A 15,186-nucleotide genomic window follows, 5' to 3' on the forward strand; every position below is an offset into this window, starting at 1 on the left:
GTTTCTAATGTCTTTTATGATTGTGCACCTGCCTCAAGAAGAATAGCAAGAACTTGGAACACTCAGCCACCTCTCCATCCCCGCCTGCTTTTAAGGCTCGCTTTAAATGGAGACTGCTGGCTTTGAGTCCTTCAACGAGTCTTCTCACCTTTTCTTTTCCCATGTCGTAGCTCCCTTCTTTGCCAGCGAGAAGTCTCACTCCTGTGACTCATGTATTTACTCATTCAATTGAGCTTAGAATGCAAATAAATTAGTTCCAAAATGTCTACTCTGTGTTTGTGTGAAATCAAAGTCTACCAGCTGGAGGCCAATATTTGTCTAAGCTGACGGTGGAGGGTCAATGTTCTTCTGTGACTCTCTTTGTCTCCAGAAGCGTGGTTGGAGTATGCATTTGAAATAGGATCGATTGCCAACTGTCTACTCAGCTGGTTAGAGCACGGGGCTGAAGTATGATTTGGGGACTCACGGAGGTGGAACATAGCAGCCGTGCTGTCTTGAGAGGAAGACAGAGGAGGAGGCTCAGTGCAGCCGTCGGGCCAGCTGGTCTGTATAGCAAAGTCCTGGTCAGCTGAGGCTTCATAAGAGAGCCTATCGAAAGACAAACAACAAAATAAAATCATAAGATAAAATGAAATAAAATATAAACAAAAATATACAAAGAAAAATCTTAGATTTCTTTCTGCTTGAATTTCATTTTAGGCTTCTCCTTAGGCTGGTCTTATTCATTTATATATGTTGGATATGGAAACATTCACATCGTTTAGGTAAGCGTAATTAATTATAAACAAAGATGTGCTCAGGGAGCACAATTCATCTTGTTCTCACTTGTCTGTTCTTTTTCTTCATCAGATCCCCAGCTCCTTTTCATTTCCATTCCCTCCCTCCTCCCTCCTCCTTCCTCCCTCTGTGCCTCCCTTCCTGCTATTTTTCCTTCCCTCCTCCCTCCTCCCTCCTCCCTCCTCCTTCCTCCCTCTTCCCTCCTCCCTCTGTGCCTTCCCCCCTGCTATTTTTCTCTTCCTTCCTTCCTTCCTTCCTTCCTTCCTTCCTTCCTTCCTTCCTTCCTTCCTTCCTTCCTTCCTTCCTCCCTCCCTCCTTCCTTTCTTCCTCCCTCCCTCCCTTCTTCCTTCCTCCCTTCCTTCCTCCTTCCTTTCTTCCTCCCTCCCTTCTTTCTTCCTTCTTTCCTTCTTTCATCTATCATCCATCTATCATCTATCATCCATCTATCTATCATCTATCTATCTATTCTCTGTGTGTGCTCACCTGTGTGCACACCCCACACAGTGACTGTAAAAGGCACAGGCAGCCTGTAGATGTTGGCTTCCTCCTTACACCCTGTGCGTCCCAGAGACTGAAGTCAGGTCATCAGGCTTGGCAGCAGATTCCTTCCCCTGCTGAGGTTTCTCACTGACCATCGTTTTTGAATCCCAGATCCTTCATTTCCCAAAGGCTTGGACTAACAGGTGTGAGCTGTCACAGCCGATTCATCAAATCAACTTTAGGTTTGTATTTCATTTGTGTGAGTGAGTCTCTTCCTCTGCCCTCCTCTTTCTTTTTTTTCTTCTTTCCCTCCCTCCTTCCTTTCTCCCTTCCTTCCTTCCCTCCCTCCCTCCTTCCTTTCTCCCTTCCTTCTCTCCCTCCCTCCTTCCTTTCTTCCTTCCTTCTCTCCCTTCCTCCTTCCTTTCTTCCTTCTCTCCCTCCCTCCTTCCTTCCTTTCAGCATTCGACTCATGGTCAGGACCTCACCTGACTTCTTTTCTGTCCTTTAAATATTACCCACAGATCCCTTATGTTTATTGTACTTACTGGTTTTGTTTTAGTTTTTGTTTTTTGTTTTTTTGAGACAGGGTTTCTCTGTATAGCCCTGGCTGTCCTGGAACTCACTCTGTAGACCAGGCTAGCCTCAAACTAAGAAATCCACCTGCCTCTATCTCCAGAGTGCTGGGATTAAAGGCATGTGCCACTACTGCCCAGCTGTATTTACTGTTTTGTGATGCATTGTGGATAACTTCTTTGACATGTTTTCAATCTATTCTCTTTGCAGCTGTGTTTCTGACCTAAGTAAGTTTTTTAAAAATATTTTTTAAAGATATATGTATTTTATGTATATGTGCACACTGTAGCTGTCTTCAGACACACCAGAAGAGGGCATCAGATCCCATTACAGATGGTTGTGAGCTACCATGTGGTTGCTGGGAATTGAACTCAGGACCTCTGGAAGAGCAGTCAGTTCTCTTAACCACTGAGCCATCTCTCCAATCCATAAGTAAGTTTTAAAATTTCTATGATTTAGACATTTTGATGCAGTACTGTACATTGAACCCAGGCTACCACCACATCTCCGTATCTGTTTTCTAATTCCTCTTCTAATTTATCTTCTCCTCCTCTTCTTCCTTCTTTCTCTTCCTCCATCTCCTTCCTTTTCTTCTTTCCTTTAAGATAGGTTCTGGTGTAGCCCAGGCTGGCCTTGAATTCACTTTGCAAACAAGAGTGACTGAACTTCTGGCCTTCCCACCTCCATCTCTAACTGCTGGAGTTGCTGCTGTCCCTGACAATGCTCAGCCCAGCCTTGGCTTTGTGCAGACTAGACAAACACTCTATCAACTGCAACACATCCGAGCTCAGATTCAGCCTGTTCTTGAATCAGATGACTCTGCATTAGTTTTCTGTTGAGTGTTAGTTTTTTTTTTTTTGCTTTGTTTGGTTATTTTGAGCATAATAATAGCATAATTTCTCACATTCTTTGCCTGCTTCAGGCTCTCAAGGTGTAAATGCTTTTAGTGAGGGTTTTTACCCTCCGCAGTATGTTTTCTTCTGTTTCATTACTTTTGTTTGGTGTGTGTGTGTGCATGCATGTGCGTGCGTGTGTGCGTGTGTGTGTGTGTGTGTGTGTGTGTGTGTGTGTGTGTTTACGTGTGCCACAGAATTTGTGTGAGCATATGGAGAGTACTGGAGAACAGTCCGAGGGAGTTGGTTCTCTCCTTCCACTTTGCTGTCTCCAGGGAAGAGACTCCAGCTACTTCATTCCGTCCAAGTGCTGGGTAGCTCACCGAGTCCTCTCACTGGCCCACACTGTATCTTTTCTCCACACCAAGAAATTACCTTTCATGTGGTTCTCCACAGAAATTGCTCATACCGTGGGTCACGTAAGCATCCCTGTGCAAGTTCACGATTGCTCCTCAAAGGTCTCCCCTGCCTCAGGGGAGTTTCTATATTGACTTCTCAGCTCAAGGGCCTCACCACAGAGAGGAGCCAAGTTGGCGGGTGACGCAGTGTCCATTGGTCCCTGAGCCTCGGTGACAGCTGCGGCTATTGGATCAGCCTGCTGCACTTCCATCTCGCCAGCCACCAAGGAGACGAGTCCAAATGCACTTGGGCCTGGCAGGAGGTGCAAACTCCGTTCCATTTCAGTGCAGTTGCTTCTGAGGGCCAGGCCAGGGGTTGGTGTCACAGCGGAGACACACTGAGCCTGGGAAACCCCTAATCTTCCCAGTCATTTCATTTATGTCTTCCAAGACAGGATCTCCTTATGTTGCTCAGTCTGGCCTCATTTTCTCCACCGAGATGATGCCCCTCGCCTCAGCCTCTGAAGATCTAGAGCTACAAACAAGGTCCTGGAAGAGCCCAAGTCTTGCCTTTGTGAGTGTGATCCTAGTCATTGAGCCATCTCTCCAGCGCCAAGCCCAGGTGTCTGGAGGAAGGCTGGGAACATATATTAAAAAAATATTGTAGGTATGTATCGCTGGGATTGGCGTTATGCCAATTTATAAAGCAGTTCTTTGAAAACTACACACCTAATACCTTGGATGGCTGTGCAATGGGACTCCATAGAGAAGGACAGAAGGAGTCCTTGGGTTAATTTTTAGGAGCAAAAATCTCCTTTTTTGCACCAAACACAGAATAGAGATGTTGTTGGCAGCCCTTCTTCTTCTTCTTCTTCTTCTTCTTCTTCTTCTTCTTCTTCTTCTTCTTCTTCTTCTTCTTCTTCTTCTTCTTCTTCTCCTCCTCCTCCTTCTTCTCCTTCTTCTCCTTCTCCTTCTGCTTCTGCTTCTCCTTCTCCTTCTCCTTCTCCTCCTCCTCCTCCTCCTCCTCCTCCTCCTTCTCCTCCTCCTCCTCCTTCTTCGTTTTATTTATTTAATATAGGAGTACACTGTAGCTATCTTCAGACACACCAGAAGAGGGCATCAGATCCCATTACAGATGGTTGTGAGCCATCATGTGGTTGCCGGGAATTGAACTCAGGACCTCTGGAAGAGAAACCGTGTTCTCGGCCGCTGAGCCATCCCTCCAGCATCCTCCTCATGCTTCTTTTTTTTTTTTTTATTCGATATATTTTTTATTTACATTTCAAACGATTTCCCCTTTTCTAGCCCCCCACTCCCCGAAAGTCCCGTAAGCCCCCTTCTCTCCCCCTGTCCTCCCACCCACCCCTTCCCACTTCCCCGTTCTGGTTTTGCCGAATACTGTTTCACTGAGTCTTTCCAGAACCAGGGGCCACTCCTCCTTTCTTCTTGTACCTCATTTGATGTGTGGATTATGTTTTGTCCTCATGCTTCTAAAGACAATGGAGCCCACTCTAGAAAAGCAGAGGTATAATACAGAGAAAAGCATCCATGTCTCATGACAATGGGAGATCTCACCTAAGAAAGCAGAGTTGAGAGACTGAGAAAAGAAATTTATGTCTTGGCCGTATCATCTGAGCTCTGGATAAAGTCAAGTCTTGACTGTTTCATCCCTGTATCTGCTGGGCCCAAGACAATGGTCCCATTGATTGAACAAGTCTGTTTGGACTAACCCCTAAGTTCCCTGACAATTTTTTTGTCCTTTTTTATTCTTTTTCTCTCATATATTATATCCCAACTGCAGTTCCCCTCCCTCAGTCTCTCCCCCCACCTCCTTTTCCCCCCAGATTCATGCCTCTCCTGCCCTTCCCTCAGAAAAGAGTAGGCCCCTCAAGGACATCAACCAAACACAACATAACAAGCTACAGTAAGACCAGGTGCATACCCTCACATCAAGGCTGGATGAGGCAACCCAGTAGGATGAAAAGGGTCCTAAAGGTGGGCAAAAGAGAGCCAGAGCCAGTCCCTGCTCCCACTATTAGGAATCTCACAAGAACACCAAGCTACACAATCGAGACACAAAAGCAGAGGACCTAGCTCAGACCACACTGATCTCTGCTGGGCCCACTTGAGTCCTAGTCTATTGATTCTGTGGGCTGTGTGCATGTGTCCTGGGTCCCTTTGTTGATTCTGTGGGCTGTGCGCGTGTGTCCTGGGTCCCTTTGTTGATTCTGTGGGCTATGCACGGGTGTCCTGGGTCCCTTTGTTGATTCTGTGGGCTGTGCGCCCGTGTCCTGGGTCCCTTTGTCTCCTATCCTTCCTCCCCTCCTCCTCCTCCTCCTCCTCCTCCTCCTCCGCAGGACTCTCCAAGCTCCACCTAACGCTTGCTTGGCCATGGGACTCTGCTTCTGCTCGCATCCCGTTCATTACTGGTTGAAGTCTCTGGATGACAGTTGTGCTAGGCTCCTGTCCCAGCACTTCCTACAGGAAGGACAAACTGTACATTGGAAATTTGGGGGTTGGGTTGGTGTCTCATATCCCTCCACTTGCAGCCTTTCCCGGGTTCAGAGGACAGCCGTCCAAACCCAAATTTTAAAAAGACCACAGGCAAAAGTGTCTTATCTTTGCCCTGAGGAAGACTTTATCTTTCTTCTCTTTATTGAGAAATTCCTATTCTCTCACACAGATGGAAATGCTATGTCTAGCTTCCAAGGCCATGTTCTATACAAATGAATATGCTTAAAAGGAGAGTTAAGAAGTCTGTCAGAGCTCTCGCTCTTGCCTTCTTGCTCCCACTCTATTCCCCTCCCCCTCTCTGCCCATGTGTCCATGGCCGGCCTCTATTCCACTGCTCCTTTACACACACACACTCTCTCCCCCCCCCCTCTGCCTTTCTCTGTCTCTACTACCCTCTCAACTCCCCTCCCCATGCCCTGAATAAACTCTATTCTATACTCAGAAAAGAAAAGGAAAGAAAAGAAAAGAAAAGAAAAGAAAAGAAAAGAAAAGAAAAGAAAAGAAAAGAAAAGAAAAGAAAAGAAAAGAAACCCGTTGGAAGGCCTGAGGGAGCTCTGCAGAAAACTGTCAACAGAAAGGAGTTGATATTCTCTATTCACACCTGTATTCACACCTGCAGTAGCATGACCAGGGGCTCAGAATGTGTCTTTCTTGATAGTATGCTCTAGTCTTCTAGGTGCCTCTGTGTGTGTGTGTGTGTGTAATTTTTCTTCATCTCAAATTTTTATTACATTTATATTTATTTTATCTGTCTCTGTGTGTACTTGTTTGTACAGCCCAAAGCACACCATGGTACACCTGGCTTTCAGGACTCAGTTCTCTCCTTCCATCTTGTGAATCCCAGGGATCAAACTCAAGTTACCAAACTTGGTGGCAAGGGCCTTTACCCAAACCATCCTGCTGGGCCCTGTTGTTAAACATTAACCATCCTCTCTTTCTCTTTCCTTCCTTCCTTTCTCCCTCCTTCCTTTTCTCTTCTGAGACATGATTTCTCTTTGTAGGCTAGGTCAGCCTAGGACTCACTATGTAGCCCAGGCTGGTCTCAGACTCACAGTGCTCCTCCTGCCAAGTTTCTTGAGTGTTGAGATGGTGGGTGAGACATACCTCGCTCCATATTTATTTATTTCATCTAGAGTGAAGCACTCATGGGGAGAGCTTGGGATTCGGCTCAGCCACTCCCTTGTCAGATGTTAAAGGTTGTTGCTGCTTCCTCCTTAAACTGCTGTAAGATTATGTCTCCACCATATCTTACCTGCCACCGTTTGTGACACCTGCTTATTACCAAGCTCAGATTCTACATAACTATCTAAGTATCTAACCCAACTGCAATCCAGAGAAAGTGCTTGGTTAAATTCAGAGTGACGTTCCATGTAACTGACCTGAACACTGAACTATTAGGAAGGTGGGCCTGAGGAAAAAGGCTAAGTGTAGTAAGACTTCCTTTGCAAGCGTGAGAACTTGAGGTCATAGCCTCAGCATTCATGGGACAAGCTGGGCTTAGCCATGTTCGCCTGTAACCCAGCACTGCGAGGAGACACAGGCACACTGAGGCTTGCTGCTGTCAGCTAAGCTCCAGGTTCAGTGGAAGACGCTGTCTGTAAGAATAAGGCAGAGGAATGGCAGTTCAGAACACATCCTCCTCTGGTCTCCATGTGTCTTCCCCCCCCCCACACACACACCTCAAAGTCTTTTTGTTTATTCTTTACTCCATTTTTACAGTCCAGTCTTCATCCCCCTTCCAATCTGGACCCCTCCCCATCCTATACCTCCTCCCTCCATCTATAAGAGGATGTCCTCCCCCACCCCACCCCCAGGCCACCCCACTCCCAGACCTCCCCACTCCCCGGGGCTCAAGTCTCTTGAGGGTTAGGTGCATCTTCTCTCACTGAGTCCAGACCAGGTGGTTCTCTGCTGTATATGTGCCAGGGGTCTCTCACATCAGCTGGTGTATGCTGCCTGGTTGGTGGCTCAGTGTCTGAGAGATCCCTGAGGTCCAGGTCAGTCGAGACTACTGCTCTTCCCTGAGGTCTCCCTCCTCCTCAGCTTCTTCCAGCTTTTCACCCAATTCAATCACAAGGGTCCCCAGCTTCTATCCATTGGATGGGTGCTAGCATCTGCATCCAACTCTTTCAGCTGCTTGTTGGACACACAATCTTTAAAAATAACAATAAAAATAAAAAGCACGGTGTATGACAGTAGATACCTATAATCCCAGAACTCAAGAGATGAAAGCAGGATTGCTGTGAGTTTGAGACTGTCTTGGACTATACAGTGAAATCCTGTCTCCAAATTAAAAAAAACAAAAAACAAAAAACAAAAAAACAGCTGGGCATGGTGGTCAGGAGTCAGAGGCAAGTAGATCTCTATGAGTTCAAGGACATCCTGATCTACACAAGGGGTTCCAGCTCAATGAGGGCTATGTTGAGAGACCCTGTCTCAAAAATAAGCAAACAAATAAAACCTCAATAAATAAATAAGTCCATGAAATGTTATATGCCTAATTTGGAATTAAGGGGGAACAAAGAGATGGTAATTAACATTGTTTGACATTGTAATTAACATTGTTTGACATTTGTCATCATTCTAATTCCTCGCTGGATTCTAGATTCTAGGGGATAGTTAAAGAACTGAGAAGGTTTGCGGCTGCAGAGCACATCAGTCACAGTACGATCCAGGTTCAAGGCTTACTGTGATCCGTGCTTTCCCGGGAGTCCTCATGCCCAGGGTACTGACGCCTTCCCCAAAGCCTTCCCTGCTTGGCATTAGACGTTGATAATCAACACTGGGGTAGAATTCATTTTCCTTCTTTCTTCCTTTCTTCCTTCCTTCTTTATTTTGATGGCTTCCCTGACAGATTTGATTATTCTTGTATGCCCCCCATGCCCTTTCAAATGCATCTGTAGCTATGTCAGCTTGAGCCCTATTAAATTTATGGAGACAACACTTTCCTTAGAGAGAGCTGTCCTGAAGCTGGGGACTCATTGTATCACCACCATCAGACACACAGCTGGTGCCACCACCATCAGACACACAGCTGGTGCCACCACCATCAGACACACAGCTGGTGTCACCACCATCAGACACACAGTTGTGGTGAAAGAAATGTTTGTTGACTAGGCCAGGAAGGATGTAATGATCTGAGTTTAAATCATCCCGGTCTTTCAGACCTATACAGCATGCTATTAATTCGCCTGGAGTTTGGGGACCTGGCTCGCTGGTAGCATTCTTGTCTAGCATGGAGAAAACTCTGGGTTCAATCCTCAGCCCCAAAAATAAACAACGAAGAGAAAATGGAGCTGACCTCCTCCAGAACCTGTTGCCCAGGTTGTTGTCTTTAGAATCCAAGTTTGGCTTCATCAGATGACCTAAGTTCACCATGAACTTCTCCCAGGCCAACTATCAACTGTTAGATGAAGCCCGTGTACGCTGATTGCCACAGCTGCATGCTGCAACAAGACAGAAGTCCCTTTATGCTTCCCCAGTTCCTTATCTCAGACGCTGCTCACCAAGTACACTGATTTCCCATGAGACTCAAGCCGGGTGCTGTGCTCATTCCTGTAATCCCAGGACTGAGTCAGGATGGTCCCTGGGAGGCTGAGACCAGCTTGGACTCAAAATGAGACACTGGATTTGTTTAAAGGATCTCTTTTTATTTATTTTTTCCATTTATTTATTTGTTTGCTTGTTTATTCATTTTACATCCCGATTGCTGTATCCCTTCCCAGTCCTCACCTCCCCAACCTTCCCTCCCTCCTCCTCTGAGTGGGTAAAGGTACCACCCACCCCACCCCCATATATCCCCACCCTGGCACAGCAAGTCACTGCAAGACTAGATCCGTCCTCTCCCACTGAGGCCAGACCAGGCAGCCCAGCCAGGAGTACTGATACCACAGACAGGCAACAGCTTTAGGGACAGCTCCCACTCCCGTTGCTGGGGGACCCACATGAAGAAGGAGTTGCACACCTGACACATACGTGCAGGGACCTAGATCCAGTCCGCCGTGTTTGCTTTATTGTTGGTGGGTCAGTCTCTGAGAGCACCCAGGAGTCTGAGTGCCTTACTTGGCTCTGTTAGTCTTCCTGTGAAGTTCCTATCCCCCTTGGGGTCGTCAATCCCAGACCCAACTCTCCCATGAGATTCTCCAATGTTTGGCTGTGAGTCTCTGCATCTGTTTCAGTCAGCAGCTGGGTGGAACCTTTCACAAGACAGCTGTGCTAGACTCCTGTCTGCAAGCATGACCGAGGACCATTGATAGTGTCAGGGATTGGTGCTTGCCCATGGGATGGGTCTCAGGTTGGGCTGGTTATTGGTTGGCCATTCCCTCAGTCTCTGCTCCATCTTTGTCCCTGCATTTCTTGTAGACAGGACAAATTTTGGGTGAAAGTTTTGTGCGTGGGTTGGTATCTGTATCTCTCCACTGCTAGTCCTGCCTGGCTACAGGAGGTGGCCTCTTCAGGTTCCATAGCTCCACTGCTATGAGTCTCAGCTAAAGCACCCCCATAGGCTCCTGGAAGCCTCCTTCACCCCAGGTCTCTGGTATGTTCTAGAGATGCCTCCCCACCCCACCCCACCTGCCTCAGATCTCCATCCACTGTCCTGACCCTCTAACCCTCTCTCCTGTCTCTCCTCACATCTGGTCCCAAAGCCCCATTCCCCTCCCCATCCTCTGTCTCATTCAGTTCCCTCCCTCCATCTGCCTCCCAGGACTATTTCATTCTCCCTGCTAAGTGAGATTCGAGCGTCCTTGCTTGGGCCTTCCTTCTTGTTTAGCTTTTTTGGGTCTGTGGACTGTTGTGTGGGTATCCTGTACTTTATGGTTAATATATGTAGTACATACTATGCATGTCCTTTTGAGTCTGGGTTACTCAGAATGATATTTTCTAGCTCCTACAAAATTTATGATATCCTTGTTTTAAATAGCCAAATAGTATTTCATTGTGTAAATGAACCACATTTTCTTTCTTTCTTTCTTTCTTTCTTTCTTTCTTTCTTTCTTTCTTTCTTTCTTTCTTTCTTTCTTTCTTTCTTTCTTTCTTTCCTTCTTTCTTTCCTTCCTTCTTTCTTTCTTTCTTTCTTTCTTTCTTTCTTTCTTTCTTTCTTTCTTTCTTTCTTTCTTTCTTTCTTTCTCTCTTTCTTTCTTTCTTTCTTTCTTTCTTCTTCTTCTTCTGTTTTTTTTGTTTTTTTTTTTGTTTTTTTTTGTTTTTTTTTTTTTTTGTTTTTTGAGACAGGGTTTCTCTGTATAGCTCTGGCTGTCCTGGAACTCACTCTGTAGACCAGGCTGGCCTCGAACTCAGAAATCCGCCTGCCTCTGCCTCCCAAGTGCTGGGATTACAGGCGTGTGCCACCACACCCCCCCACACCCCCACCCCTCCACCCCCGGCTCACATTTTCTTTATCCATTCTTTGGTTGAGGAACATCTGGGTTGTTTCTAGTTTCTGGCTATTACGAATAAAGCAACTATGAACATAGTTGCACAAGTGTCCTCGTGGGATGGTGGAGCATCCTTTGGGTCTAGCTGGGTCTTCAGGTAGAACTATTTCTGATTAACTGAGAAACCACCAGATTGATTTCTAGAGGGGTTGTACAAGTTTGCATATCCAAAAAGATCTCTTAAACAACAACAACAACAACAACAACAACAATATCAAAACCCCACCAATAAACCTATGCACCAGAGAGATGGCTCAGAAGGTGAAGGCACTTGCGGCCAAGGCTGATAACCCACGTTCAATTGCTAGACTCTCTGTAGTGGAAGGAGAGTGGGGACTCTGGAATGTTAGCCTCTGACCTCCACGTGTACCTTGGGGTGTGTGCACTCACGTGAAATAAATCAACGAGGTTTACAAGTCTGTAGGTCTTGTGAGTGTTGTAAGTAGGCTGTGAATGTAGAGTTATCTAGTGTGTCTGAGGCCCTGGGTGTGACCACCAGCCCAGAAAGACAGCACAGGCCTGTAATCAAAGAATTTAGAAGATGGAGGGAAGACAATCAGAAGCTTAGGATCATTCTTAGCCATATAGCAAACATGAGGCCAGAGCCCTGGGATACATGGGACTCTGTCCAAAACAGAAAATCTGCAAAAGAAAGTCTTAAAATTCATTTAGAAACTCAGTGAATTTTAGCTTAGTCATGTTTTGTAACCTTTAAAGATAAATTTTAAGTTGGGTGTGCCTTTAAATTCAGCACTCAGGAGGCAGTCTCTGAGTTTGAGGCCAGTCCAGGGACATGTAGTGAGGCACCCTGCCTCATAACAAATGTATTTATATATATCTATTTATTGGGGAAATTTCCACTTAAACTAAGTCCTGGCTGGGCCAAATGCATTAGTGTTCACTAACTCAAGTTTCCATAATACCCTGCTCCTTGGGTCTTTACCCAAGTGTGCAATACCTTTGAAACATTAGTCCTCATCCTCTGTTCACTGTGATATCCCAAGGGTGTTGATACAGTTGCTGATGGAGCTAGAAAACTGTTTAGGTAGGGGTCGTGGTGGCCTCATCCATTAATTTAAAAGAGATGCTACAATTGGGTTCTTTGTGGTTTAACTGACTTGTGAGTAATTAGTTTGAGAGATGAATGGGTTTAATTAAGGAGGCCACCATTTCCTCATTGTATTTAACATCTCTCATTACAAAGAGCTAAGTTCTAATGATCGGATTTTAAGATTTAAATTTCAGTTTAACCTAATGGCTTGTAATCAGGATGCCTTATAATCAGGATATCCAGGTTTCTCTTCTCTCCTCTCTCTCTCTCTGAAAATATTCTTTTCTCATACAATATATCCTAATTATGTTTTTCCTCGGTCTACCCTCTACTCCCCCAAGTCCCTCTCTGCCCCCTCCCCACCCATGAGTCTACTACTCCGTTGCTGTCTCTCCTTAGAAAAGAACAGGTTTTGTATTAGTCAGGGTTCTCTAGAGTCACAGAACGTATGGATAGTCTCTATATAGTTAGGGAATTTGTTGATGATTTACAGTCTGTAGTCCAACTCCCCAATAATGGTCAGCACAGGAGAGGTGAAATTTATGACGACATGACTTGTTTGGACCTTTGGTTTCCAGGCATGAAATAGACAGGAAGCCTACTACGTATCTGTTTGATCTGTATAAGCAGAACAGTTCTCAAACAAATGAAAGAAAGGCTACATTGGATCGTGGCAAAAGGCTGTCTCGGCCAGTGAATCCATTTCCAGACTTGAGTCAGTTTGCAGATCCAGAAACCCTTGAATGAAGGGGTGGCCAGGTTCCCCTGAGGAAGGATCTTGATAAGACACCTGAAAGTTTTGCTGTTAGTCTTTCTCCAAATTCTTTCCCAGAGGGACTTACAGCCTTTTACAAGGGTAACTGTACACTGGGGGAAAGGAAATAATCAGACATTCCAGGGTCTACTGGATACTGGTTCTGTGTTGACACTGATCCCAGGAAACATTGTGGCCCTCCAGTTAGGGTAGGGGCTTATGGAGGACAGGTGATTAATGGAGTTTTGACTGATGTCTGACTCACAGTAGGTCCAGTAGGTCCCCAAACACATCCTGTGGTCATTTCCCCAGTTACAGAATATATAATTGGGATAGATATATTCAGAAATTGGCAGAGTCCTCACATTGGTTCCCTGATCTGTGGAGTGAGGACTATTATGGTTGGAAAGGCTAAATGGAAGCCTTTAGAGTTGCCTCTGCCAAAGAAAATAGTGAATCAAAAACAGTATCGTATTCCTGGAGGAATTGCCGAAATTACTGCCACTATCAAGGACTTGAAAGATGCCGGGGTGGTGGTTCCCACCACATCTCCCTTTAACTTTCCCATCTGGCCAGTGCAGAAGACAGATGGATCATGGACAATGACAGTTGACTATTGAAAACTAAATCAGGTAGTAACTCCAATTGCAGCTGCTATACCAGATATAGTTTCATTACTTGAGTAAATTAACACATCTGCTGGTACCTGGTATGCAGCTATTGATCTGGCAAATGCCTTCTTCTCAGTATCTGTCTATAAGGACCACCAGAAGCAATTTGCTTTCAGTTGGCAAGGCCAGCAGTATACCTTTACAGTTTTGCCTCAAGAATATATTAACTCTCCGTCCCTGTGTCATAACTTAGTTAGAAGGAATCTTGATCATTTGTCTCTTCCACGAAATATCACATTGGTGCACTATATTGATGACATTATACTGATTGGACCAAGTGAGCAGGAAGTAGCAACGACTCTGGATTCATTGGTAACATATATGCATATCAAAGAATGGGAAATAAATCCAACCTGACCATTACAGGGTATGTCATTATAAACATCGTTTTGCCAACAAATTGGGAAAAGATCTTCACCAACCCTACATCAGATAGAGGGCTAATATCCAATATATACAAAGAACTTAAGAAGTTAGACCCCAGAAAAACAAATAACCCTATTAAAAAAATGGGGTACAGAGCTAAACAAAGAATTTTCACCTGAAGAACTTCGGATGGCTGAGAAGCATCTTAAAAAATGCTCGACTTCATTAGTCATTAGGGAAATGCAAATTAAAACAATCCTGAGATTTCACCTTACACCAGTCAGAATGGCTAAGATTAAAAATTCAGGAGACCAGCCTGGCGGTGGTAGCTCACGCCTGTAATCCCAGCACTCTGGGAGGCAGAGGCAGGTGGATTTCTGAGTTCGAGGCCAGCCTGGTCTACAGAGTGAGTTCCAGGACAGCCAGGGCTACACAGAGAAACCCTGTCTCGAAAAAACCAAATCCAAAAAACCAAAAAACAAAAACCAAAAAAAAATTCAGGAGACAGCAGGTGTTGGTGAGGATATGGAGAAAGAGGAACACTCCTCCACTGCTGGTGGGGTTGCAAATTGGTACAACCACTCTGGAAATCAGTCTGGTGGTTCCTCAGAAAACTGGGCATGTCACTTCCAGAGGATCCTGCTATACCACTCCTGGGCATATACCCAGAGGATTCCCCAGCATGTAGTAAGGATACGTGCTCCACTATGTTCATAGCAGCCCTATTTGTAGTAGCCAGAAGCTGGAAAGAACCCAGGTATCTCTCAACGGAAGAATGGATGCAAAAAATGTGGTATATATATATATATATATATATATATATATATATACACACAATGGAGTACTAGTCAGCCATTAGAAACAATGAATTCATGAAATTCTTAGACAAATGGATGGAGCTGGAGAACATCTTACTAAGTGAGGTAACCCAGTCTCAAAAGATCAATCATGGTATGCACTCACTAATAAGTGGATATTAGCCTAAAAAATTGGAATACCCAAAACATAATCCACACATCAAATGAGGTACAAGAAGAATGGAGGAGTGGCCCCTGGTTCTGGAAAGACTCAGTGTAGCAGTATAAGGCAAAACCAGAACAGGGAAGTGGGAAGGGGTGGGTGGGAGAACAGGGGGAGGGAATGGGGCTTTGTGACTTTCGGGGAGTAGGGGGCCAGAAAAGGGGAAATCATTTAAAATGTAAATAAAAAATATATCGAATAAAAAAAATCACACAAAAAAACATTGTTTTGTCTACGCTGTCCATTATAATAACTACAATCATCTTGTCTCTGGCGATTCAATGCTGCCACCTGGTCCTTGTTACCTCGGGGCCCAA

Source organism: Apodemus sylvaticus, chromosome 7 (genome assembly GCF_947179515.1).
Source record: "Apodemus sylvaticus chromosome 7, mApoSyl1.1, whole genome shotgun sequence".
In the NCBI taxonomy this organism is placed as follows: domain Eukaryota; kingdom Metazoa; phylum Chordata; class Mammalia; order Rodentia; family Muridae; genus Apodemus; species Apodemus sylvaticus.